At 39.2% G+C, this 26,741-nt stretch overlaps 1 protein-coding gene and 1 pseudogene across 4 annotated transcripts in view; one reads left to right on the top strand and one right to left on the bottom strand.

The window, feature by feature from the left end:
* The window catches only part of Esr1 (estrogen receptor 1), a 426,367-nt gene that overhangs the window by 95,047 nt on the left and 304,579 nt on the right, over positions 1-26,741 (top strand). The gene's annotated exons all lie outside the window — the stretch shown is intronic.
* On the bottom strand, positions 3,302-4,035 carry LOC101716767 (histone RNA hairpin-binding protein pseudogene; annotated as a pseudogene).

The following is a 26,741-nucleotide window of genomic DNA, read 5'->3' as shown; positions in this document are numbered from 1 at the left end:
GGAACCACAGTGCACTTCCTGTTGAGGTCAGCTGTGCCTTTCAGGAAGCCTTCTTGGGTTGAATCCAAATTTCAGCTACACTAGCTCCCCCTTGAGTGTTGCCCACAGCAGCTCCATTCTGAACCTCTACAAACTTTGGAAGCAGCTCTATCCTGCCATGGCTAACTTTTGTTGCTTGTGTTTAGCCTTGCAAGCCAGAGTTCTCTTGTCTGTAGGATTTGCAGATGTGTCAGACTGCTGAGGTCACCATGTTTGCCAGTCCTTAGTAGACTAGTGTTCTGGAGGTGTGTTAGTCACTTTCCCATCACTGGAACAAAATACCCAACCCATACAACTTAAGGAAGGAAAGGTTATATTGGCTCACAATTTCAGTCCATGCTTGTTTAGCTGGCTCCAAGGTAGACATGGCATGGTGGCTCCAAGGTAGACATGGCATGGTGGAGGAAAGCTTCTCACTTCATGATAGTCAGGAAGGAGAGAGAGAGAGAGAGAGAAAGAGAGAGAGAGAGAGAGAGAGAGAGAGAGAGAGAGAGAGAGAGAGAGAGAGAGAGAGAGAGAAAAGAAAAAGGAGGAGGAGGGGGGGGAGGAGAAGGAGAAGAAAAGATCCAGGGACAAGAACACATCCTTCCATGTAATGACCCAGTTACCTGCTCCAACCAACCAGGCCCCTCCTCTGAATGTGAGAATTTTGGGAGACATTTTAGATCTAAACCATAACATTCAAATGCTGGTCCCCAAAACTCATGTCCATCTCATAATACAAAATATATTTAGTTCCTCTCTAAGAGTCAGCAATGTTTTAACAGTTACAGCATTGCTGAAAAGTCTAAGTCCAAAGTCTCCTCTGAGACTCAAGGCAAACTCTTAGCTATGAGTGCCTGTAAAATTAAAAAATAAAGTTAAATACTTCCAGCATATAATGACAAAGGATAAATATTCCCATTACAAAAGGGAGAGATAGGGGGATAGAAAGAAATGAGACTGAAGCAAAATTGAAGTCCCACAGGGCAAATACTAAATCTTATAGCTCCAAGTTCAGCACTCAGCACAGGTTATGGTGAGATATGAGCTCCAAAAGGTTGGCAGACTGACCACTATGGCCTTGCCAATTGCAGCCTACATGGCTTCTCTTTTGGGCTGGCTCCATTTACTGTCTGTGGCTTTCCTTGGCAGATGTTCCATGTTCCTGGCATCTACAACTTCCTGGGTTCTCACTGCACTTTTAGCTTTACTCTCACAGTCTCATACCTTTCAGGGAGGCACACTACGTGGCATCCCAGGTCTTCTTTTAAAATCTGGCTGAAAGCCTCCATGATCCTATAACTCTTGCATTCTGCATGACTGTAAAATCAGTACTACATAGATGATGTCAAAGTCTACTGTGAGCTTGAGCAGGAGTTGAGGCCCCTGGACCATGAGTGAAATGGCCTTGGAGTGCCTGGATGGATGAGTATGATGAAATGGAACCCAGGGGACCACTTTCATAGGCAGCCCTTCTAGACTAGGGCTCCCCAGAGGCTTTTTGCTCAAATGACATGTTCATATTTTTGCACCTTTGAGCCTGTGATTGGTAGAATCTTGCTGATTCTTGAGATACCTTTAAACCATCTTTCTTTTTTTACCTGATGCAAAGTATGTGGCTTCTTTTTAAAGCTAATCTTTTCAGCAACCACACTTTCCTCAAACCCACTTGTATAGGTCTTTTCTTTCTGGCCACCAGCAAAAGTTTTCAACATATTCAACTCTGATCTTTTGGTCTTGATATTCACTGTAAATATGGCTGAAAGCAGCCAGAAATACTCATGCTACAGCCTGAACATTGGGCTACTTTGAAATTTCCCCCAGCAGATTAATTAGTCCACTGCCCTGACTTGCACTCTCTCACAAAGTTTCAGACATGGGAAAAATGAAGACATTTTCTGCCAAAGTGTAAAATACATAGCCAAGTACAGCTGTTAAAAGAATTCTTGAACCAAACTGAAACTGCCTTAGGCTGGTTTTTTTTAACTCCATCTAGGATTCCAATAAGGATTCTGTTCTTCTGAGTTCCAACTAGACTCACCCATCAAGCTTAGTTTATAGCATTCTAAAGCTTCTCTAGCCAATATCTCCAACCCTTTCCAAAATCCTCTCACAAACAAGTTCCAAAGGATTCTGAAGCATTATATATTAAGATATAATCACAGCAACAACCTCACTTCTTTTGTACAAATTTTCTGTATTAGCCTCTCACTCATCACTGGGACAAAATGCTCAACACATGCAACTTAAAGAAGGAGAGACTATGTTGGATCACAGTTTCAGTTCATGTATGGTCACCTAGCTCTAAAGCAGAAATGGCATGATGGAAGGGTATTGTGGAGGAAGGCTCCTCACCTCATGCTCATGGGCCAAAAGGAAAGAGAGAAGGAGAGGGAGAGGGGGAGAGAGAGAAAAGATTAGAGAGGTGGCCAGGGACAAGAACATACCCTTCCAAGTCATGTCCCTATGACTTGCCCCCTCAAATCAGGCCCCACTCCTAAACATGAAAAATTTGGGGGACATTTTAAATCTAAGCCATAACAGGGTTTTCTTTTTAATTTTTAAAAAACTTTTGTAGTATCATTCTATATAAAAGTAATAGAAACTCAACAGTCTTAAGTTTACAATTGAATATAAACTCTACACATTGTTATTTGTAGCAATTTTACATGCTAAATTAACTGATTGTAAAAACAAATTCCTTCCTAATTCCTCAACTTCCTTTACTCTCAGAGTGCTACAGATTGAGGTCTGAACTGGGGCTGTTAACCAGTACCAAATTAAGATAGCATAACTTATATAAACCCATTAATTCAACAGTTGAGTTTAACATCTTTGACTGTTGAGAGTTCTGTATGAGAAAAAAACTTACTTTGATATATTGATAAGATATCAGAAAATAAGTTTTTAAAAAGTCATTAGAGGCATCTGAACTCTACTTTGTCGGATACTTGTAAAGAAAGCTGATTCTAGATTGGTCACTTGGATACACAGTTAAATCCACAACCCATCTGATAAGTGGCAACTGAAAATCTAAGATGCTTGTGGGAAACCAGTTAAAGAATATCGTCAATCTGACTTGGGACATGGTGGTATTGAGCAATTAAGTTTCTTTCAAGATTGCTTCCTGTTCAGTCTTCTTCAGATTTAGTTCCATTTACAATTTAAAACATGCAATATATACTCACCACTCATGAAATTAATGTCTTAAGAAAATAAGGCAAGAATAACAGCTCATCAGGAGGATAAAGAAACCATCCAGGTCTACCTATACACGCTATTAGTCTTGGGTTGCCTTCCACCTGGCCAGGTGGAAGCAACTGTTTTCTCTTTGGCCGCCAGGTGGCAGTTGGCTTATTGCTGAGAAGTCTCTCAAGTGGTCAGTTAAACAAGCTTCCAAATCAAATGCATCCACCACTTGGCCGTCCATGTGCCTGACTTTGGTGGGTGTGCCAGAGTACACATCAAAGTTCTCCTGTGAGCTTGTGTAGGATAAGGAGCAGCTTTTAGTAGATTCCCTTTCCATTTCCCCTAGGCCTACAGGGTGTATTTCATGCAAATTACATCATTCTTCAGCTCTTCAGAGGACCCCAAAATTCAGGGCCTACCTCCCAGAGTTTGTCCAATGATTGGCAAGTATACTTTTTAAGTTTATTAGGAGTTGTGAGATGGATGTGAGGTTGTCAAAGATATCTGGGGACTTCTTTAATATGGTAACCACAGACAATAGTCTTCTTTCCACAATTAATCTGCTTCTATCTCCACATCATCAGGCCCTTCATATGTAAACTCCTTTGAATCAGAATTTCCCAATGTTGATTTTCTCTTTCATAGGAAGTCATCTATGAGTTTTCTCTTATACCTTTCAATTTCTATGTTAGCTCTGGTCCTCATTTCATCTTTAATTGGACTTGCCCAGTGTGAACATCTAGAAAGGGGCTTAGGGCCTTCACGAGTGGTAAAGCTATCCTTGCTGTTGCATGGCTTCCTGTGCTTCACATCTGCTCTGCACATCCATCCATGGCTCCATCTCTCAGGCATCCCTGTCACAGTGGTTCCTATGCCTGGGAGGGCTTCTCAGCTAGCAATAACAGGGTTTTTCTTAAGCCCCTTTCCCTGGGCTTCCAGTAAAGCAGGCACACCTTTCTTCTCTGTGAGTGGAAGGGGACTGACAGCAGAAACTTTTCCTGAAATCCTCTAATTTCTCAACTCCTGACCCATTTATATCTGTAATCTGTGTAAGAGAAGAGTTAAAAACTCTTCTCCCCCAAAATCCTGCATAGTGGCCTTAGACTTCAATTTGAAATGTGCCATCTAATATTTGGGGATCCTAACACTAGGCATAAATGACTCTAAATTAACATTCTGTTTGTGTATAAACATATGTCCAACTGACCAAATAAACATGATTCAGCTGACATAACCTTTCATCAAATCTCTTAATTCAGTTAATAAAAGACTACAATAATGAGGGCAATCTTCCTACAACCTTCATTGTGTAGTCCCAAATTGATTCAAACTTTCAAGGAGTTTATAATTTTGTTTTGCAAATTGGTTTTATAATGAAATTACTGGACATGAAAAAGCATGTAAAGTTGAACATCATGAGTTTCTCTAAAAGTACCAAAGTAAGTGGTACTTGCTATTAATGATTACAAAGAGTTGATGGTATCTGAGCAGAATTGCTGCATTTAGACATGAACAAGGAGATCACTTGGAACCCACTGGCCATGTTGTGGTCAGGGACTGGATCTGTTCAATTGAGCTGTACATTTTGGCTTTATCACCTGTGTGGTCGGTCTGCATTTACTGAGCCACAGTGTCACAGAGTTCCTGAAGGTCATTCACATGAGAAGTCCAGAGCAGGAACCACAAAGAGTCTGAGCTATTAGGTCAGGCAGGTCTGGAACTTGGCTTTTAAGGCATTGCTAATCAGAACCTGTCTTCTCACCATGCAATTCTTGAGAAATGGAGATTGTGCTACGTATCAGATAGTAAAGAACACATGGTAAATTCTGTATAAATCCAAACAACAGGTAAAAGTTTGAAAAGATTTTATCTAAGTTGTTATGTCCCCCTAAAGCCTCATGCAGTCATAGGTGGGGCTTTTTCAGAGGTGGTTGAATCTAGAATGTGTGATTGATTCATGGGCAATGCCAGGATTAAGGGCGTGTGATTACTGAATCAGTCCATAGATTGGTTTGGCACCACTCTAATCCTTGTAGCCAGGACACAATATAAGGGACAGAAAGAGGCTTCTCTTGCCCCTTGCTTGCTTTCTCTCACCTGCCTACTTGCCATGGACTATTTCTCCTTTGCGATGCCCCTGTGACATGTGCTATGCTGCCTTGGAGCCAGTAGCTATGGACTGAAACCTCTATGAACTGTAAGCCAAATAAACTTTTCCTCCTTTAACATTGGGTGTTGAGTATTTTGTCTCAGCAATGAGAGTACTAACTAAGAAGAAATTGGTGCCAGAGAAGTGGGGTTGTTTCTGTGACTGTACCTGACCATGTGGTTTAGGAGGCTTTGGAGCTGGCTTGTGGGTAGATATGGGAGATGCCTACTGAAAAAGTAGAGCTGGAATGGCTTAGGCTGTACTTGATGGGAGATTCTGGTCAGAGCTCAAAAGACCAGAAGGCTGATAGAATTCCTGCTGATAAAGGCTAGGCTCAGGAGGTTTCTGCTGAGAAGAAGGACTACATTGGCTGTTGTACTCCAGACAATACCTTGCCAAAAAGTTTGTCTGCATTTTGCTCATGTCCAGAGACTTTGCCTGAGACTAAGATTAAGAGTGGCAGACTAATTAATCTGGCAGAAGAAATTTCAAGTCAGTGTAATGTTGAGGCCATGGCGTGGCTACTGTTGAGGGCTTTTAGTTAGATTTATTTTTAGTATCAAGAGCAAGCTGCCCAGCAAAATGATTTTAAACGTTAAGAATTTGGCAAGAAAGGAAAACTTTTAAAGCTGTAGACTGCAAATATAGAGCAGAGGGGATTTTGATTGCTGAGAAGGATCAGGAGAATAGAAAAGATGGCCTAAGGGTATCCCAAGAAGGAGCAGGACTCCACCCTTTGCAGGTTCAAAATTGCAAAAGTGAAAGACTTTGCATTGAGAAGAAAGTCCCAGAGCATCATGTTCCAGGATGGTGACAGCCTAGAGAATTTGTTCTTCAGAATTGGGTTCAAAGTGCTCAGTGATTTAGGCACTCAACCCTTACAGCCAAGAGAGAAGGAAGCCTGGCCACTGCTCCAGCTGGCAGAAGACTGTGGCATTATCCACGTGGTGCTGGTTTTAGATGCATGCAGGATGCAAGAGTTGTGGGGTCAGGAAGGCTTCCACCTAGATTTAAGAAGAAGGCCTGGGAGACCAGGCATGTGCCCCCGAGAGGGCAATGTGTAAAGCTGTGTGTGTGAAGCCAAAGGTGCAGTGGAGACCCCAGAAGTTTGGAGAAGCCAGGAGCATGGATGGTCTGAGGAAAGCTGCCAGCAGTGAGCAGACATGGCCCAAGAGAGAAGCCATGGGAGCTACCACCACCAGAAGTGCCATGGGGGTGGAGCCACCCAAGCCCTTTTGAGTTCACAACTTGTCACACAGATTGCTGTGGATGCTGAAAGTGGAACTGTGGGATTTAATGTTTGCCTTACTGGATTTTGGTCTTGCTTTATTCCCATTCCTTTCTATGCCCCTCTTTGTACCTTTTGGAAACTTAGGACTTAGACATTTCAGCAAGGCTGAAACTGTTAGGACTTTGGATACTCTTAGAAATGGACTAAATGCCCTTATCATAAAGGAATGTACATGAGTCTTTGGCAGGGGGGTTAGGGGCGGAATGTTATGGTTTGTGTCTAGATGTCCCACCCAAAGCCTCATGCAGTCTTAGGGCTTTTTCAGAGGGGGCTGACTCTAGAGTGTGTGATGCTGGGATTAAGAGTATGTGATGACTAAATTAGTCCACTGACTGGTTTGGCACCACTCTCAGCCTGGTAGCCTAGATAAAGTATAAAAGGAGCAGAATGATACTGTTAAGGTCCCTTGTCATTTTTTCTCTCTTCCGCTATCATGAACTGTTGCCCCTTTGGCTTGTGCCACCCTGCCTTAGAGCCAGCCAATTATGGACTAAAATCTGTATAAACTGTGAGCTAAAGAAACCTTTTCTCCTTTAACTTTGAGTGTCAAGTACTTTGTCTCAGCAATGAGAAAAGTAACTAAGACATATGTGAAGCCAGACAACAAGTTCAACTAATTTTATTCCTTCATTTATTTTATTCTAACGTATTTGACTACCAAATATATGCCATGCAGTAGGTTAGTAGTCTAAAGAGATCTCAAAGTCTAGTGAGGAAACATAGCACAAAAATAGAATGTTTAATTCAAAGGGACATAGCCTATAATAGCAGGCTGCCTACCCCCTCTCCATGGGAAAATTAAATCCACTCGGTTCATTTTAGATCCATGTTCTTGAAATACGAAGACTTTTTTTTTATGGTACCAGGATTGAACTCAGGACATTGGTGAAGACATATTTTTAAAAATATTAGGGGAAAATATTAGGGGAATAGGATGTTATCTTTAATGATAGACTATTTGCGGAGCATAGTGTCACACACCAGTAAATCCAGCTACTCAGGAGACTGAGGCAGGAAGATTATGAATTCAAGACCAGGCTGAACAATTTAGTGAGAACCTCTCTTTAAAAAAGAGAAAAAATTCTATAAATTTTTGGGCTGAGAATGTAGCTCAGTGTTAAGACTCTTTGTGTAGCAATGTGTGAGGTCCAAACAAATCCACTTTTGTCTTCAGTGGTTTCTAACAAAATGTGATAGAGTATCTATAATTATGGAAAGGAGTCTTAGAATAAACTTACCTTGAATAGATATGCTACGGATTTAAAAACTTTTAAATACGTAACAGTTGAGTTTGGTCCTAATGTGGAAACGATTATTTGGCTTCTTTTACAAAAATGAGAAATTAAATATATATATAAAACCTCTAATATTCACCAAAAGTAAATCACACTCCTTGTTTTCTCTTACTGGGGTCCAGGAGGGTTTCAATAATTTTCAAATCCAGTGCTAGCATTTATTGATGACATAAATAGAAAGACTAAAAGTTATGGCTAAGAAAAATTGGGTGATATTTTGTTTACACTTTACTGATAATTTTGTACACAAAGGAATTCTAAATTAAACTGTAGACACATTTGCCATTTGAGTGTCAATCATTTTAGGTGTATATTAAAGCATCTTAAAATCTAATATTTGATGACCTGCTTCAAAACGTTTTATTTTTGTAAAAGCCATAGTCCTTTTACTTTTTACTTAAATTCTTTTATTGGTACATTTTATGTATACAACACAATTACATTTCTCATTGGGAATTGTACCTTTACATGATGCATCTTGGTTCTCATTTTTCCCCCATTCCTAGCTCTCCCTTCATCCCCTCCACCCTTCCCTATTTACAAAGACTTTATTTCCATTTCTCATCATTTTTCCTTTCCCTTCTTTCCTTTCCCCTGCCACTACCACTACCCCTACCCCTTTGGGGCTTTTCTTTCTATTTTGCATTATCGATTATTCATTCTAATCATTGGTACATTTTAGGTATACAATATAATGACATTCATCATTGGAAATTTGTACCTTTACGTAGTCTCTCTTGGTTCTTATTTTTCACCCTTGCCCAGCCCTCCCTTCAACCCCTCCATCCCTCCCTGTTTATAAAGATTTTGTTCCTACTTTTCCATTTTCTCATACTAATTCCATTCCTTTCTTTCCTTTCCCCTACCTCTCCCACTTCCTTCCCCATTGCCCCTTTTCTTCCTATTTCACATTATCTATTATACCTCTTAGTCTTTATTTACACTTTCAGTTTCTCACACCAGAGAAACAATTCAGTATTTATACATGTGTGTCTTGTTTATTTCACTTAAGAGTATTGCCTCAATGTGCATCCACTTAGCTATAAATGTCTCTAATTTCTCATTTTTTATGGCTGAGTAGTACTCCATTTTATAAAAAAACCCCACATTTTCTTTATCCAGTCTCCAGTTGATGGGCATTTGAGCTATTTCCAAGTTTTAGCTATTACAAACTGTGCTACTATGAACATGGATGCACATATATCACTGTGGTATGATTCTTTTAATTCTTTGGAGAAGATACCCAGCAGGGGAATAGCTGGGTCAAATGGGACTTCCAGACCTCATTCTTTGAGGTATCTCCAGACTGATTTCCACAGTGGGTGCACCAGTCTACACTCCCACCAGCAGTGGAGCAGGGTTCCTCTTTCCCCACAGCCCTGCCAGCATTTGTTATTGGTTGATTTCATGATAGCAGCCATTCTTTCTGGAGTGAGGTGGAATCTCAGCATTATTTTCATTTGCATCTCTCAAATGACCAGTGATGTTGAACATTTTTTCATGTATTTATTTGCTATTTCTACTTCTTTGTCTGAGAAATGTCTGTTCATTTCAGATGCCCATTTTCAGATTGGGTCTTTAAATTTGGGAGGTCTGATCTTTTTAAGTTCTTTATAGATTCAAGATAGTAGACCTTTGTCTGAGGAAAAGCAGGTGAAGATTTTTTTCCCACATTGTGGGTTGTCTCTTCACAATGCTGGTGGTTTCTCTTGCTGTGCAGAAGCTTTTTAATAATAAGAGATCCCACTTGTTGATTGCTTGTGCCAGTTCACAGGCAACTGAGGTTTTGTTCATAAAATCTTTTCCTACACTGATGTCTTCAAGAGTTCTATGTAACCTCTGTTCCAACTGGTTCAGCATTTCTATTTTAGTATTTAGATCTGTAATCCATTTTGATTTTAGTTTAGTGCATGGCGAGAGATACAGGTCTAGTTTTAGTCTTTGGCAAGTTGAAACCCAATTTTTCCAGCACCATTTATTAAAGAGGCTTTCTTTCCTCCAGTGAGGGTGTTTGGCTCCTTTATCGAAGATGAGATGGCTGAGTGTGTCTGGTGTTTTTTCTGTATCTTCTAATCTGTTCTACTGGTCCTCAAGTCTGTTTCTTTGCCAGTACCATGCTGTTTCTGTCACACTAGCTTTGTAATATAGTTTCAAGTTGGGGATTGTGATACCCCCTGCCATGTCTCTGTTACCTAGAATTGCTTTTGCTATTCTAGGTCTCTTCTTGTTCCAAATGAATGTTTGGATTGTTTTCTCAAAGTCTGGGAAGTATGCTGCTGGGATTTCAATTGGGATTGCATTGAATCTATATAGCAGTTTTGGAAGTATAGCCATTTTCACTATATTAATCCTTCCTACCCAGGAGCAGGGGATGTCTGTCCATTTTCTGATATCTTATTCAATCTCTCTTTTCAGAGTGCCATAGTTTTCAGAGAAGAGGTCTTTGATTTCTTTTGTTAGGTTGATTCCTAGGTATTTCAGTTTTTGGATGCTATTGTGAAAGGAATTATTTGCCCTATTTCTCTCTCAGTGAGTCTGTCATTGGTGTAGAGGAAAGCTATGGATTTTTGTGTGTTGACCTTGCAACCAGCTACTTGACTGAATTTGGTTATTAAGTCTAGAAGACTTTTGGTGGAGTTCTTGGGGTCTTCTATATACAGTATCATGTCATCTGCAAATAATGACAATTTGACTTCTTCCTTTCCTATCTTTATTCCTTTTATTTCTTTCTCTTGTCTAATTGCTGTGGCTAATGTTTCCAGAACTATATTGAACAAGAGTGGTGATAGTGGACATCCTTGTCTTGTTCCTGATTTTAGTGTGAAGGATTTCGGTTTTTGACCATTTAGTATGATACTGCCTGTTGGTGTTTCATAGATGGCTTTTATAAGTTTGAGGTAGAGTCCATCTGTTCCAATTTTTTGTAGGGCTTTTATCATAAATGCATGTTGGATTTTGTCAAATGCTTTTTCTGTGTCTATGGAGATAATCATATGGTTTTTGTCCTTGGCTCTATTGAGATAGTGTATTACATTGATTGATTTGTGTGTGTTGAACCATCTCTGCATCCCTGGAATGAATCCCACTTGATCAGGGTGTATGATCTTCTTGATGATCTTCTGCATTCTATTTCCCAGTATCTTATTAAGGATTTTTGCATCTATGTTCATTAGTGAGATTGTCCTATAGTTCTCTTTTTCAGTTGGGTCTTTCTGTGCTTTGGGGATCAAGGTGATGCTTGATTCCAGGAATGAATTTGGGAGTATTGCTTCCCTTTCAATTTCATTGAAGAGTTTAAACAGCAGTAGCAGTAGTTCCTCTCTAAATGTCTTGTAGAATTCAGCAGTGAGGCCATCAGGACGTGGGCTTTTCTTAGTTGGTAAGTTTTTTATTATGTTTTCAATTTCATTCATTGATATTGGGTTGTTTAGAATTTTTAGGTCTTCTTCATTCAACTTTGGTAATTCATATGTATCTAGGAATCTGTCCATTTCTTCTGTGTTTTCCATCTTATTGGCATATAGGTTCTGGAAGTAGGTATTGATGATCCTCTGGATTTCTGCTGGGTCTGTTGTCATTTCACCCTTTTCATTCCTAATTGCATGGATTTGGGCCTTTTCTTTCCTTTTTCTGATAAGATTGGCTAAGGGTTTGTCAATTTTGGTTCTTTTGAGGACCCAACTCTTGGCTTCATTAATTTTTTGCATCATTCTCTTAGTCTCCATTGAATTGATTTCTCCTCTGATCTTTATAATTTCCTCCCTTGTATGAGCTTTGGGGTTGGCCTGCTCTTCTTTTTCTAGAAGCTTGAGGTTCAGCATCAGATTGTTTAATCGGGCTCGCTCTGTTTTCCTAATATGCATATTCACTGCTATGAATTTCCCTCATAAGACTGCTTTCTTTGTGTCCCATAGATTCCGATATGTTGTATTGTCATTGTCATTTAATTGAAGGAACTGTCTGATTTCTTCTTTAATTTCCTCTGTGACCCATTGGTTATTCAGAAGTGTGTTGTTCAATTTCCACATGTTTATGGAATTTTTTGAGTTTCTTTTGCTATGGATCTCCAATTTCATCACAGTATGATGTGATAATATACAGGGGATAGCTTCAATTCCTTCTCACTTACTTAAACATGTTCTATGAGCGAGTATGTGGTCTCTTTTGGAGAATGACCCATGTGCAGCTGAGAAGAATGTGTTTTCTGATTTTGTGGGGTGGAACACTCTGTAAACATCTGTTAAGTTCATTTGTTCAAGAGTTCGATTGAGTTCTAGTATTTCATTTCTTATTTTTTGTCCAGTTGATCTATCTATTTGTGACAGTGGGGTGTTGAGGTCCCCCACTACAATTGTTTTAGTCCATATATGACTTTTCATGTCCGTTAGCATTTGTTTTATATAGTTGGGCACACTAGTGTTTGGTGCATAGATATTTATGATTGTCATCTCTTCCTCTTGGATTGTTCCCTTTACAAAGATGTAGCATCCTTCTTTGTCTCTCTTAATCAGTGTTGGTTTGCAATCCAGTTGATCTGCCAAGAGGATAGCTACTCCTGCTTTTTTTTGGGTTCCTGTCACATGGAGTATTGTTTTCCACCCTTTAACTTTCAGTCTATGAGTTTCCTTTTGAATTAAGTGTGTTTCTTGTATGCAGCATATTGTTGGATTTTGCTTCTTGACCCATTCTGCCAGTCTCTTTCTTTTGATTGGTGAACTGAGACCATTAGCATTGATGTTATAACTAAAACATATTGACTTATCATTGCCATGACTTTTTCTTTTTGTTGGGTTCTCCCGCTTTACATTTAATTTCTTGTCATGCCAGATGGGTTCATTCTGCTTTGCTTCCTGGGACTGTGATCTTCAATGTCTGTTCCTAGGATATTGTGTAAAATTTTTTGGAGTGCTGGTTTGGTATTTACAAAGTTCCCAAGGTGCTCTTTGTCATGAAAGTATGTTATTTCTCCATCAATTTTGAAAGATAATTTTGCAGAGTACATCAATCTGGGTTGGAGGCTGTTTTCTTTTAGGGCTTGGAATATGTCACTCCAAGCTCTTCTTGCCTTGATAGTTTGTGTTGAGAAGTCTGCTGTGATTCTGATGGGCTGTCCTTTGTATGTGATTTGTTTCTTTTCTCTAACTGCTTGAAGAACTTTGTTCTTCTGTTGAGTTTCTGGAATCTTAACAATTATATGCCTATGCATAGATTCTTTTTGATCAAGGGTGTTTGGAGTCCTATATGCTTAACTTATCTGTATGTGACATTCTTTTCCCCTGCATGGGAAGTGTTCTGCCATTACTTCTGTGAAGAGTTTTTTTTATGTCATCTGCACTCTCTCCTGTTTCTTCATTGACTCCAATCAGTCTTATGTTATTCTTCTATTCGTCTAGCAGCTGCTGGATTGATTTCTCATGTTCCCTTACAATTTTGAAGCAATTTTTCTTTTCCTGGTCATTAATTGCAATCTTATCTTCTATATCTGAAGTTCTGTCCTCACATTGGCTCATTCTGCTGTGTAGACTTTCAATGGAGTTTTTCATGTCCTGGAAATCTATTTGCATCTGTTTTACGGATTCCATTTGTTTCCTATGTTGGGATTCCATCATGTTTCTCAGCTCCCCTCTAGATTTATTAATCATGTCTTGCACTAGGAGCACAATTTCTCCTGTTATCTGAGAAATTATTTGTGATTTCATTTTTTCCAGATCCCCTTTTGTTGCCAGTTCAGTGGGTCCAGGTGGTTGAGTATCAGTGTTCCATCTCATTTCCCTTTGGGGTTGCTGTAGGTGATCTGGAAGTCTGGTTTTGAGACTCTTTTCCATGTCTTCTCATTTTGATCAGGGGTTGGGGCCAGTGCTGTTGGCACCTGTGTGGCTGACCTCTTCTGAACTGGGAGAAGTGGGACAGGGGGCAAGAGCAGCGGGATGGATGGCGGCCCGGAAGTCCCGTCCTTTAGGCCGTGAGTGGCGGGATGGATTGTGGCCCGGAAGCCCCTTCCTCTGGGCTGGGAGTGGTTTGGCAGTGGCTCGGAAGCCCCTTCCTCTGAGGCAGGAGTGGCAGGACAGACGGCAGCCCAAAAGCTCATTCCTCTGGGCCAGGAGTGGCGGGACCCATAGTCCTTTTCTTGACAGGACTACAATTTTGTCAACAACCTATGGTTGAAAATCTGATGATGGATATTTACTTACATTGTACAATGTCCCAGTGGGAGGAATAGAAGGTGGTTCTCAATGGGTCTGAAAACACTGTAAAATGGTTAAAACTGAATTGCAACAATCCATTTCCCAAACCACACTGGACTTACAAGTGAGTTTCTGTCCTCCAAGTTTATATAGCTAGCTTCTGGTGACACTGCATGGTTATTTTTTCTCCCCAGGGAGATAATTCTGGCTGTATAGAATTTCAGTGACATTGTGTTAAGCAAGCTGCCATTTGGTGAAGGTAGTGAACAAGCATTAAATAATAGGTCCTTACTTCACCTGTAATTTTTGGGCCATACAACTGGGGTCTTGATCACTTTCTATTTCCTTGAATTCTTAGCTTGTGCTTTTAAAGCCCCCCCTAAGTGTTAACTACTGAGGAAAAGATAGTGCAAACCATTAAGAAGAACTTACATCTCCTATATCATGGTACTTGGTCTTTGTAACAATTATTTGAGGTGGATATTGTCTGCACTGTGTAGATTCATCTTAATGACTTTACTTCATCCAAGTAATACAACCTCTAGGTCAGTGATGGCAAACCTTTTAGAGCTTTCAGTAATATAAATAGCCCACTGCAATGTGCATGCCAATAGGGTCACCATCACTGCTGCAGGTGATAGAGCTAATATTAAAACTAAACTGTGTGAACAGATGCTCAGCATCATTCATAGTAAAAACAAGTATCAATTAAAATTGCACAGAGACAGTGTTTTGAAAAACATTAAAAAGTTTAAAAATCCACCATATTTGTGAGGATGTGGGAATTCAAATTTTATAGCCACTATGAGGCCATTTTGCAAGACCTACTAAAATTAAAATCATTCAGTTACTGCTGTGAGATTTGACTTTCATACAGATTTGCTAATTTTAGTATTGTTGGCAACTGGAAAAAACCAGAGACATACTTAATTGCCACCAATAGGGATCTGGCAAAATAACTTATTATTTCTACACACAATGGAATATAATATACTTTTCAAAAATGAGGAAGCTGTTTATAACATGAAATAGGCAGTTATCTAAAATATGTTGTCCATAAAACAAAAATGACAGATATAGGGTGTATGTTATTATTTGGGTTATGTAAAAAGGGTGTGAAAAGTGTGTGTGTGGGTGTGTGTGTGCATGCACGTGTGTGTATTTGTGTTTTGGTCCATATGCATGGGATATACCTGGGAAGAAACTTTTAAAAATTGGTAACATTTGTTGTCTCTGGAGAGAGAAAATTGATGGGTGGTTGGAGGAAATTTTTCTAAGGCTTTGGAAATATCTTTTGAAGTTTAAAATACAAATTGCATTATATACTTAAAAATAAATGAAATAAAATTTTACAATGATACCTGTGGGGCACATGATAGATACTCAATTAACAACCATCATAACAACTTTCCCTTATGCTTCTGGTGAGGCCTCAGAGGAAGAAGATCAGAGAAATAAACTTTAGAAATGATGATTTCCTCATGGGCAAACCAACTTGAAAGAAGTCTCCAAAGTAGATGGTCACATGCATGTTTGTTTTTTTGTTTTGTTTTTTGTACCGGGGATCGAACTCGGGTCCTTGCGCTTGCGCAGCATGTGGTGAAATCACTGAGCTAAATCCCTGGCCTCACATGCATATTTGTGTACTTGAGGGAGAACAGAAATAATCTTTGCCAGCAATCCAGCTTGCAAGCCGGTTCATGCAATCTGGTTCCTTTTACTAACTTCTTTCCCACCTATAGACTGGAGTGCTAGGGGACAAATCTCTTAAGAATATACTCAGCGCTGATACTGCCAGCAAGAGCCAGGTCTAAAGGACACAGGCTGGGGCTCAGAGGATCACTGTAAACAAAGTGAAAAAGAGATGATTGGGTTGGATGTGATCCTTCAGCAGGTCAGCATTTTCCCCCTAAATAGGAAGCAGGTCTGGTGGGCAGAGGAGGGCAGTCTGTTTAGTCCAAAGTGAAAGGTGAATTGGGGCTGAGTGAGAAATACTCACTGGAGTGAATGTAGCATTTATTTTTAAGAGTAAGCATGTTGGGCTGGGGATTTAGCTCAGTGGTTTTGCCGCCTGAGGCGCAAGCACAAGGACGTGAGTTTGATCCCCGGTGCCAAACAAAACAAAACAAAACAAAAGAGTTATTGAGCAAGAGCTATATTTAATTCAGTTGTTCTCATACTCATCTTGAAAAGACTAAATTATCATGTCCAAAGGAGTCAAAGATCTCATTTTGCATGAAAGAAACCAATGAAAATGGAACTATAAAACTTTTGGATATTTTAATTTTTTTAAAGTTTTATTTCATTGGTACATTTTAGGTATACAATATAAAGACATTCATCATTGGAAATTTGCACCTTTACATAATCTCTCTTGGTTCTTATTTTCTCCCCCTTCCCCTGCTCTCCCTTCAACCCCTCCATCCCTCCCTATTTACAAACACTTTGTTTCCATTTTTTCCATGTTTTTTCTTTGCTTCCATTTTTTCATTTTCTCATATTCATCCCATTCCCTTCTTTCCTTTCCCCTACCCCTCTCACTTCCCCTTCCCCTTTGTCCCTTTTCTTCCTATTTCACATTATCTGTTATACCTTTTAGTCCTTATTTACACTTCAGTTTCTCACTGCAGAGAAACTATTCGGTATTTACACACGTGTGTCCCGCTTATTTCACTTAAGAGTATCGCCTCAATGTGCATCCATTTAGCTATAAATGTCTCTAATTTCTCATTTTTTATGGCTGAGTAGTACTCCATTTTATAAAAAAACCCCTCATTTTCTTGATCCAGTCTCCAGTTGATGGGTATTTGGGCTGTTTCCAAGTTTTAGCTATTACAAACTGTGCTGCTATGAATGTGGGTGCACATATATCACTGTGGTATGATTCTTTTAATTCTTTGGGGAAGATACCCAGCATTGAAGATACCCTGCAATGGGACTTCCAGTCCTAGTTCTTTGAGGTATCTCCATATTGATTTTCACAGTGGTTTCACCAGTCTACACTCCCACCACCAGTGGAGCAGGGTTCCTCTTTCCCCACAGCCCCACAAGCATTCCATGATTGCAGACATTCTTTCTGGAGTGAGGTGGAATCTCAGTGTTGTTTTCATTTGCATCTCTGAAATGACCAGTGATGTTGAACACTTTTTCATATGTTTATTTGCTATTTCTACTTCTTTGTCTGAGAAATGTCTGTTCATTTCAGATGACCATTTTTGGATTGGGTCTTTAAATTTGGGAGGTCTGATCTTTTAAAGTTCTTTATAGATTTGAGATATTAGACCTTTGTCTGAGGAAAAGCAGGTGAAGATTTTTTCCCACATTGTGGGTTGTCTCTTCACACTGTTGGTGGTTTCTCTTGCTGTGCAGAAGCCTTTTAATAAGAAGAGATGCCACTTGTTGATTCTGCTAGTTCATGGGCAACTAAGGTTTTGTTCATAAAATCTTTTCCTACACCGATGTCTTCAAGAGTTCTACCTAACCTCTGTTCCAGACAATTCAGCATTTCTATTTTAATATTTAGATCCTTAATCCATTTTGATTTTAGTTGAGTGCACGGTGAGAGATATAGGTCTAGTTTTAATCTTTGGCAAGTTGAAACCCAATTTTTCCAGCACCATTTATTAAAGAGGTTATCTTTCCTCCAGTGAGGGTATTTGGCTCCTTTCTCGAAGATGAGATGGCTGAGGGTGTTTAGAGTTGTTTCAACATCTTCTAATCTGTTCCACTGGTCCTCTGATCTGTTTCTTTGTCAGTGCCATGCTGTTTTTATCACAGTAGCTTTGTAGTAGAGTTTCAAGTTGGAGATTGTGATACCCCCTGCCATGTCTCTGTTACGTAGAATTGTTTTTGCTATTCTAGGTCTCTTCTTGTTCCAAATGAATTTTTGGATTGTTTTCTCAAGGTCTATGAAGTATGCTGCTAGGATTTCAGTAGGGATTGCATTGAATGTATATAGCAGTTTTTTTGGACAGCGGTTTAGCTCAGTGGTGCTGCTGCCTGTCTCGAATCTATATAGCAGTTTTGCAAGTATGGCTATTTTCACTATGTTGGTCCTTCCTACCCAGGAGCAGGGGATGTCTGTCCATTTTCTGATATCTTATTCAATCTCTCTTTTCAGAGTGCTATAGTTTTCAGAGAAGAGGTCTTTGATTTCTTTCATTAGGTTGACTCCTAGGTATTTCAGTTGTTTGGATGCTATTCTGAAAGGGATTGTTTGCCCTATTTCTGTCTCAGTGAGTCTATTTTTCATGTTTGGTTGTTAAGTCTAGAAGACTTCTGGTAGAGTTCTTGGGGTCTTCTACATAGAGTATCATGTCATCTGCAAATAATGACAATTTCATTTCTTCATTTCCTATCTTTATTCCTTTTATTTCTTTCTCTTGTCTAATTGCTGTGGCTAATGATTCCAGAACTATATTGAACAAGAGTGGTGATAGTGGGCATCCTGGTCTTGTTCCTGATTTTAGTGTGAAGGATTTCAATTTTTGACCATTTAGTATGATACTGGCTGTTGGTTTTTCATAGATGGCTTCTATCAGATTGAGGTAGAGGCCGTCTATTCCAATTTTTTGTAGGGTTTTTATCATAAATGCATGTTGGATTTTGTCAAATGCTTTTTCTGTGTCTATGGAGATAATCATATGGTTTTTGTCCTTGGCTCTATTGAGATAGTGTATTACGCTGATTGATCTGGGTATATTGAACCATCCCTGCATCCCTGGGATGAATCCCACTTGATCAGGGTGTATGATCTTCTTGATGATCTTCTGCATTCTGTTTGCCAGTATCTTATTAAGAATTTTTGCATCTATGTTCATTAGTGAGATTGGCCTATAGTTCTCCTTTTCGGTTGGGTCTTTCTGTGCTTTTGGGATCAAGGTGATGGTTGCTTCCAGGAATGAATTTGGGAGTATTGCTTCCCTTTCAATTTCATTGAAGAGTTTAAACAGCAGTAGCAGTAGTTCCTCTCTAAATGTCTTGTAGAATTCAGCAGTGAGGCCATCAGGACGTGGGCTTTTCTTAGTTGGTAAGTTTTTTATTATGTTTTCAATTTCATTCATTGATATTGGGTTGTTTAGAATTTTTAGGTCTTCTTCATTCAACTTTGGTAATTCATATGTATCTAGGAATCTGTCCATTTCTTCTGTGTTTTCCATCTTATTGGCATATAGGTTCTGGAAGTAGGTATTGATGATCCTCTGGATTTCTGCTGGGTCTGTTGTCATTTCACCCTTTTCATTCCTAATTGCATGGATTTGGGCCTTTTCTTTCCTTTTTCTGACAAGGTTGGCTAAGGGTTTGTCAATTTTGTTGATTCTTTCGAAGAACCAATTGTTGGCTTCATTGATTTTTTTGTATCATTCTCTTAGTCTCCATTGAATTGATTTCTCCTCTGATCTTTATAATTTCCTCCCTTGTATGAGCTTTGGGGTTGGCCTGCTCTTCTTTTTCTAGAAGCTTGAGGTTCAGCATCAGATTGTTTAATTGGGCTCCTTCTGTTTTCCTAATATGCGTATTCACTGCTATGAATTTCCCTCATAAGACTGCTTTCATTGTGCCCCCTAGATTCTGATATGTTGTATTGTTACTGTCATTTAATTGAAGGAACTGTCTGATTTCTTCTTTAATTTCCTCTGTGACCCATTGGTTATTCAGAAGTGTGTTGTTCAATTTCCACATGTTTATGGAATTTTTTGAGTTTCTTTTGCTATGGATCTCCAATTTCATCACAGTATGATGTGATAATATACAGGGGATAGCTTCAATTCCTTCTCACTTACTTAAACATGTTCTATGAGCGAGTATGTGGTCTCTTTTGGAGAATGACCCATGTGCAGCTGAGAAGAATGTGTTTTCTGATTTTGTGGGGTGGAACACTCTGTAAACATCTGTTAAGTTCATTTGTTCAAGAGTTCGATTGAGTTCTAGTATTTCATTACTTATTTTTTGTCCAGTTGATCTATCTATTTGTGACAGTGGGGTGTTGAGGTCCCCCACTACAATTGTTTTAGTCCATATATGACTTTTCATGTCCGTTAGCATTTGTTTTATATAGTTGGGCACACTAGTGTTTGGTGCATAGATATTTATGATTGTCATCTCTTCCTCTTGGATTGTTCCCTTTACAAGGATGTAGCATCCTTCTTTGTCTCTCTTAATCAGTGTTGGTTTGCAATCCAGTTGATCTGCCAAGAGGATAGCTACTCCTGCTTTTTTTTGGGTTCCTGTCACATGGAGTATTGTTTTCTACCCTTTAACTTTCAGTCTATGAGTTTCCTTTTGAATTAAGTGTGTTTCTTGTATGCAGCATATTGTTGGATATTGCTTCTTGACCCATTCTGCCAGTCTCTTTCTTTTGATTGGTGAATTGAGACCATTAACAATGATGGTTATAACTGAAATGTACTGACTTGTCATTTCCATGACTTTTTCTTTTTGTTGGGTTCTCCCGCTTTACATTTAATTTCTTGTCATGCCAGATGGGTTCATTCTGCTTTGCTTCCTGGGACTGTGATCTTCAATGTCTGTTCCTAGGATATTGTGTAAAATTCTTTGGAGTGCTAGTTTGGTATTTACAAAGTTCCTACGGTGCTTTTTGTCATGAAAGTATCTTATTTCTCCATCAATTTTGAAAGATAGTTTTGCAGGGTACATCAATCTGGGTTGGAGGCTGTTTTCTTCTAGGGCTTGGAATATGTCACTCCAAGCTCTTCTTGCCTTGATGGTTTGTATTGAGAAGTCTGCTGTGATTCTGATGGGCTGTCCTTTGTATGTGATTTGTTTCTTTTCTCTAACTGCTTGAAGAACTTTGTTCTTCTGTTGAGTTTCTGGAATCTTAACAGTTATATGCCTATGTGTAGATTTTTTTTGAGCAAGGCTATTTGAAGTCCTGTATGCCTCACTTTTCTGTATGTCAAGCTCTTTTCCCCTGCTTGGGAAGTTTTCTGCCATTATTTCTGTGAAGAGATTTTTATGTCATGTGCACTCTCTCCTGTTTCTTCATTGACTCCAATCAGTCTTATGGTATTCTTCTTTGCATCATCTAGCAGCTGCTGGATTGATTTCTCATGTGCCCTTATAATTTTGAAGCAATTTTTCTTTTCCTGGTCACTAATTGCAATCCTATCTTCTATATCTGAAATTCTGTCCTCACATTGGCTCATTCTGCTGTGTAGACTTTCAATGGAGTTTTTCATGTCCTGGAAATCTATTTGCATCTATTTTATGGATTCCATTTGTTTCCTGTATTGGGATTCCATCATGTTCCTCAGCTCCTCTATTTTTTTCATCTGTGTCCTCTCTAAATTTATTAATCATGCCTTGCACTATGGGTACAATCTCTGCTGTTATCTGAGAAATTATTTCTGATTTCATTTTTTCCAGATCTTCTTTTGTTGTCCGTTCAGGGAGTCCAGGTGGTTGAGTATCGGAGTGTTCCATCTCATTTCCCTTTGGGGTTGCTGTAGGTGATCTGGAAGTCTGGTTTTGAGACTTGTTTATGTGTCTTCTCATTTTGATGGGAGGGAGGTGCTGTTGGCACCCACGTGGCTCCCCTCCTCTGAGCTGGCAGCAGTAGAATGGTGGCCCGGAACCCCCTACCTCTGGGCTGCAAGTGGTGGGATGTCATCCTGGAAGCCCCTTCTTCTGTGCTGGGAGCAGTGGAACCACTTTTGGATATTTTATGCTAGCATTTAAAAAAGGAATTTATTGATTTTTATGTTTTCTGTGTGTAGCATTGTATGTAGCAAAGGTATTATGTTCAGAGTTTGGCAGGCTCTCATCTTCAGTTTTCTCTGGGCAAATCATTAGCTCCTCTGATCTGAGCATGGTGGATCACATTCTATGAAAGTCTTAGCTCTCTTCAGAGGCACTCTTTCTGCTTATTATATATATATATATATATATATATATATTTATTTTTTGGTACTGGATATCGAACTCGGGTCCTTGCGCTTGTGCAGCAGGTGGCAAAACCACTGAGCTAAATCCCCGGCCCTTATTATATATTTTTAATTGCTTACAGAAGAGTACACTCCATTTCTGTGATGGTAAGAGAGACACATCCCTACTGAGATATGAAGAATAATGTACTTAGGCACGCTAGGAGCTAACGAAGGCCTGATTTTATACAGCTCATTCTAACTTTGAATTTTCAACTTTTGAGAAAAAAAGTGTGGAATATATTTTATGTATAGATACCCCCTCCCAGATCTATGCTTTCCTATTTGTTCTTTTGCAGTTCAAGTAGGGATTTCTTTAGTTTAATAAGATTTCCCTTCTTAAACTTCAATACTCACATCTGAAGTAGGAATGGCAACTTGTTCAAGTAGGTATTTTTCAACAAACTGCAGGCTGAACTTAAGACCTTGAGCAAGTAGAATGTAGATGGGATGGGTGTATAGGGAGTGGAGAAGCTGTAAAACTTGAGTGTTGGGTCCTGGACCAGAAAAGAGGCCTGGGGAGGCTGTGATAAGGAACAAATGCCACTGCCTGGGCCTGTAGGAAAGGGAGATCCAGAGGGCTAAGGACACCATCTAAGAGAGGGAATGCACATTCAGGCCCTTTTTTTCCACTGTGAAGTTTGATTCAAAAGCTGAAGGTAATGGGGTGACCCATGTTGAACAGGGGTTGGGTTGGGCTAGCCTATGAAGACCTCTGTGAAGAGCTACAAGAAGGAAGATGTAAATCTCTATTAAGAACAGGAAACTAGGAAGAAGGGCAGGCTGGAGAAGAGGAAAAATGTGTAATTTGTACATTTCAGCTATTTGTTAGTATTTGGTATAAAAGTTTGTGGAGTTCTTTTTTTCTATTGGATTTATGGCACAAAAAGCTGCTGACAAGAGTCACTAAACGTAATACCTGTATGCAAGAATCAACCAAGAATTTGTCACTAAGTTCTAATGGCATGTTTATGTTATTCCCAATAACTTTTCTAGTTCTTTTAAGAGGCTAATGATTTTCAGGAAGGCTAGCACTTTTTGATCCTAAGTCGCTTCCTTAATCAGTGTGATAGCAAAATGGAAAGGAGCTGCAGTGTCTTTCAAATAGATTCTCTTGGAAATTTAAATGTGTCAAGTGAAATAAAATAATTAGTTTTGTTTTTGTTGTTTGGTTAAAGGTGTTATATTTGCAAATTCGTATAATGTAGCAGATACAGGAAGGATTTAAATTTGTTCTGTAGGTAGAAAGTTCAATTCAAATTATATAATATAAAAGTGAGACCTAAATGAACTCTTTTCTGAGGAGCAATAAATGGAAGGTGGATTATTCATTTCTTTATATGTTTTTTTTCTTTTTTCCCATTAATTTTATTGGTACATTTTAGGTATAAAATACAGTTTCATTCATCATTGGGGTCTTGTACCATTACATGAGTATCTTGGTTCTTATTTTTTTCCCTTTCCCCTGCCCTCCCTTGACCCCCTCCACCCTTCCCTATTTGCAAAGACTTTGTTTCCATTTTTTCCTTTTTTCATATTTTTTCTTTTTCTTTATGTTTTATTAAGGGAAGTAATGTCTCTGAACACAAGTTGTTTCAGTGTTTATTAAAAACATTATATACTCAAACCTTGTATTCATTTCTTTATCAGTGATTTGAGAACCTGGAAGAAGTCTCATTGTCTTTTCCAAACAGTTGGAGATTTTTAAAACTATTGGAATAGCTCATTAAGCCATCAAGATTATGTCTTAACTTACTTTATGCTGAGCATGGGCCACACTAAAAGAACAATGCTGTCTCTACACACGTAGTCTCGGGTTGGCTAGAAAGAATGATGCATTCTGTCTGAGTTTGGGGACCCAGACAGCAGTCCAGGTCTTCTAGCTGGTCTCCTTTGCTTTTCCAGTTTTTTTTAAGTACATTGAATAATTTGGACTTGAGAATTCATAAAGGAACCATCGATTCTAATAGTCTATTATGTAATAAGAAATGTGAATTTTTCTCAAAACTATTAATCTACTTCTGAATTTTCCTCCAAGCTTTAGTTCTAAATTCTAGGAATTATAGTCACTCCTTTGAGTTAAATCCTTGTGAAATTCAGTTAACAGAGAAAATACAACATATGGAATAGTCATTATTCAAATAGTACTTGTTGGAGGCCAATTACGCATCAGGTATTATACTAGAAAGTGGACATGTATTTTTGCAAAACACTCCCTGTGTGACCTTTGTGAATTTACTGGCCAGTGGGGAATACAGAGAAGTAAATAGAAAATCCAACATTGTGACAAGGGCTAAATGGGAGTACTTGTGGAGGGCTAGGATTTGAATGTCAACTCCAAAACTCAAGTTGGAATTTCATAGCCATTGAAGCAATGTGAAGACAGGAGACCTTGGTGAGGTGACTAAGAGCATTACTGAGGGAGAAGACTTCTGGCAAAAAGATGAATTCAGCTTGACTTTTCTATCCTGCACCTGGGCTTCCTTCCTGAAGCTTTTCCATTAGGTTATAACACAGCAAGGATGCCTTTCCTAGATGTGGCCCTTTGATCTTGGAGTTCCAGATACTAGAACCACAGCCCAGTAAGCTTGCTTGTCTATTTATTCATTTAATGATTGCAGTACATATTTACTTGTGTGGAGTTGGTACGTGTACATAATACATCTTAATTCCTTTTTACATCTCCTTACCCTCTCCTCCCAACTCCTCATCTCATGATCCCCTTGCCATTCGAGAAAGGTGTTTTGTCATTTCTTATTATCTATCTTTTTAATTTTGCTCTTTATTTATAATTTTGGTTTCTCATGTAAGAGAAACCATGCAATATTTAAGCTTGTGTGTCTGCTTTATTTCATTTACCATTATGGCCTCAAGGTGCATCCATTTTCCTTCAAATGACTCAAGTTTATCTTTTTTATGGCAGAATAGTACTCTATTGTGTATAAATATCATATTTATCCATTCACCTGTTGATGGATATATATTTGTATTATTCCATTTGACTGAGCTATTTTCATTCTAGATATCTTCCTGAAACAGTTAAAGACATCATATCACAATGATACCTGTCTACCTATATTTATAGCAGCACAATCATAAAAGCTAAATCTTGGAAACAGCCTATATGTCCATCATCAAATAAACTTTTGTTGTTTATAACATACACAGTTTGTGATGTTCTGTTACTGCAGCAGGAACTAAGACAAGGAGATATGAACATTCACAGAAGAGGCACTCAACAGGAAATTAGGAGAGCTTCCTACTGGCTCTGGTATCTTGAGGAGGACATGAAAGATGAGTAAGAAAAAGTCACATGAAGAAGGATGGGAGGAAGTCGGTGATCTTCAGAGAGAAGATGGTAGTCTGAATGACAGTGAGGATACTGTTTGGATCTTAGGGTCCCCCAAAAGCTCTTACGTTGAAGGGTTGGTTCCTGGTTGGTGGTGCCATTCGGAAGGGGGTGGTGGGAACTTTAGGAAGTGGGGACCAATTGGAGAAAACTGGAAATGTGGGCGTGTCTTTGAGTGGAATATTGGGACCCCCCCCCCCGCCAAATTTCCAGGCTGCCATGAGGCAAGCAGTTTTGTTCTACCATGTGCTCTCTGCCATGATTTTTGCCTTTGTTTCAGGCCCAAAGTGATGAGATCAACTGTCCATGGACTGAAACCCCTGAGACCAGAAGCTAAAATAAATCATTCCTCCTTTAGGTTGATTTTCTGTATTTTGTCACAGTGACAGAAAGTTGACTAACACAGATGAGGAAAGGAAGCAGACTCGAAGTCAAGGGGATAGAAATAAAAATTTGTGATAGATGAAATATAAGCAATGAGAAGAATGGTCAAGGCTGAGGGCTATGTTCTTTTGGCTTGTATAGTTAAAAGAACGGTGGTGTCATTTGCTGAGATAGGAAATGGAAAAGAGCATTTCTGGGGAAGAGATATTAAATTAACTTTGGATAAGTTGAGCTTCTAATAGTTGGTGTATAGAAGGAATTGAAAAGTATTTTTTGAATGAATGAGTGTGCAACTGAAAATATCTAATAAATAACTGGAAGTGGGGTTCTCCTGACCAGTATGGTGATTTTGCTTGGAGATATCCACTCTGAAGTCTTCATTGTAAAGATGAAACTTAAGTTCCAGGAGTGGTTGTGATCATGCAGGAGAAGGAGGAAGGATCAGAGAAGAGGATGCAGAAGCTGAAGGCAGAGGAGAACCAAAATCTGAGGGCTACCAGAGGAAGGGGAGGGCTCAGAAGAAGCTGAGTAAGAAGTCCCTAAACACCAAGCTCCTAGACATGAGCTCTGTGAGAGCTGAGATATGTGTCTGGTTTATTTTGGGGTCCCTGATATTGGTCAAATTGTGTCCCTCCAAACTTATACAGTGGTACAGTACATAGAAGCTCTAATCCCCACTATGACTATCTGGAGACAGGGTCCTTAAAAGGAAATTGATGAGGTCGTAAGAGTGAGGTCCTAGTCTATAAGGCCTGGCCTTATTAGGAGAGAAAGCAATTTCTTTCCTGCTTTCTCTCCTCCCGCTTCTCCTCCTAGTAGTGAGGTAACTGTCTGCAGGTCAGGAAGAGGGCCTTCCCCAGAGCCCACCCATGCTGGTACCCTGAGCTTGGACTTCTGGCACAAACAGAGATGAATATCATTCATCCACTTAGTCT

The sequence above is a fragment of the Heterocephalus glaber genome, unplaced genomic scaffold (genome assembly GCF_053883595.1).
Source record: "Heterocephalus glaber isolate CG9 unplaced genomic scaffold, H.glaber_assembly_v1.0 deba00001593, whole genome shotgun sequence".
Taxonomy (NCBI): Eukaryota; Metazoa; Chordata; class Mammalia; order Rodentia; family Bathyergidae; genus Heterocephalus; species Heterocephalus glaber.
This window is presented reverse-complemented; position numbering and strand designations above follow the sequence as displayed.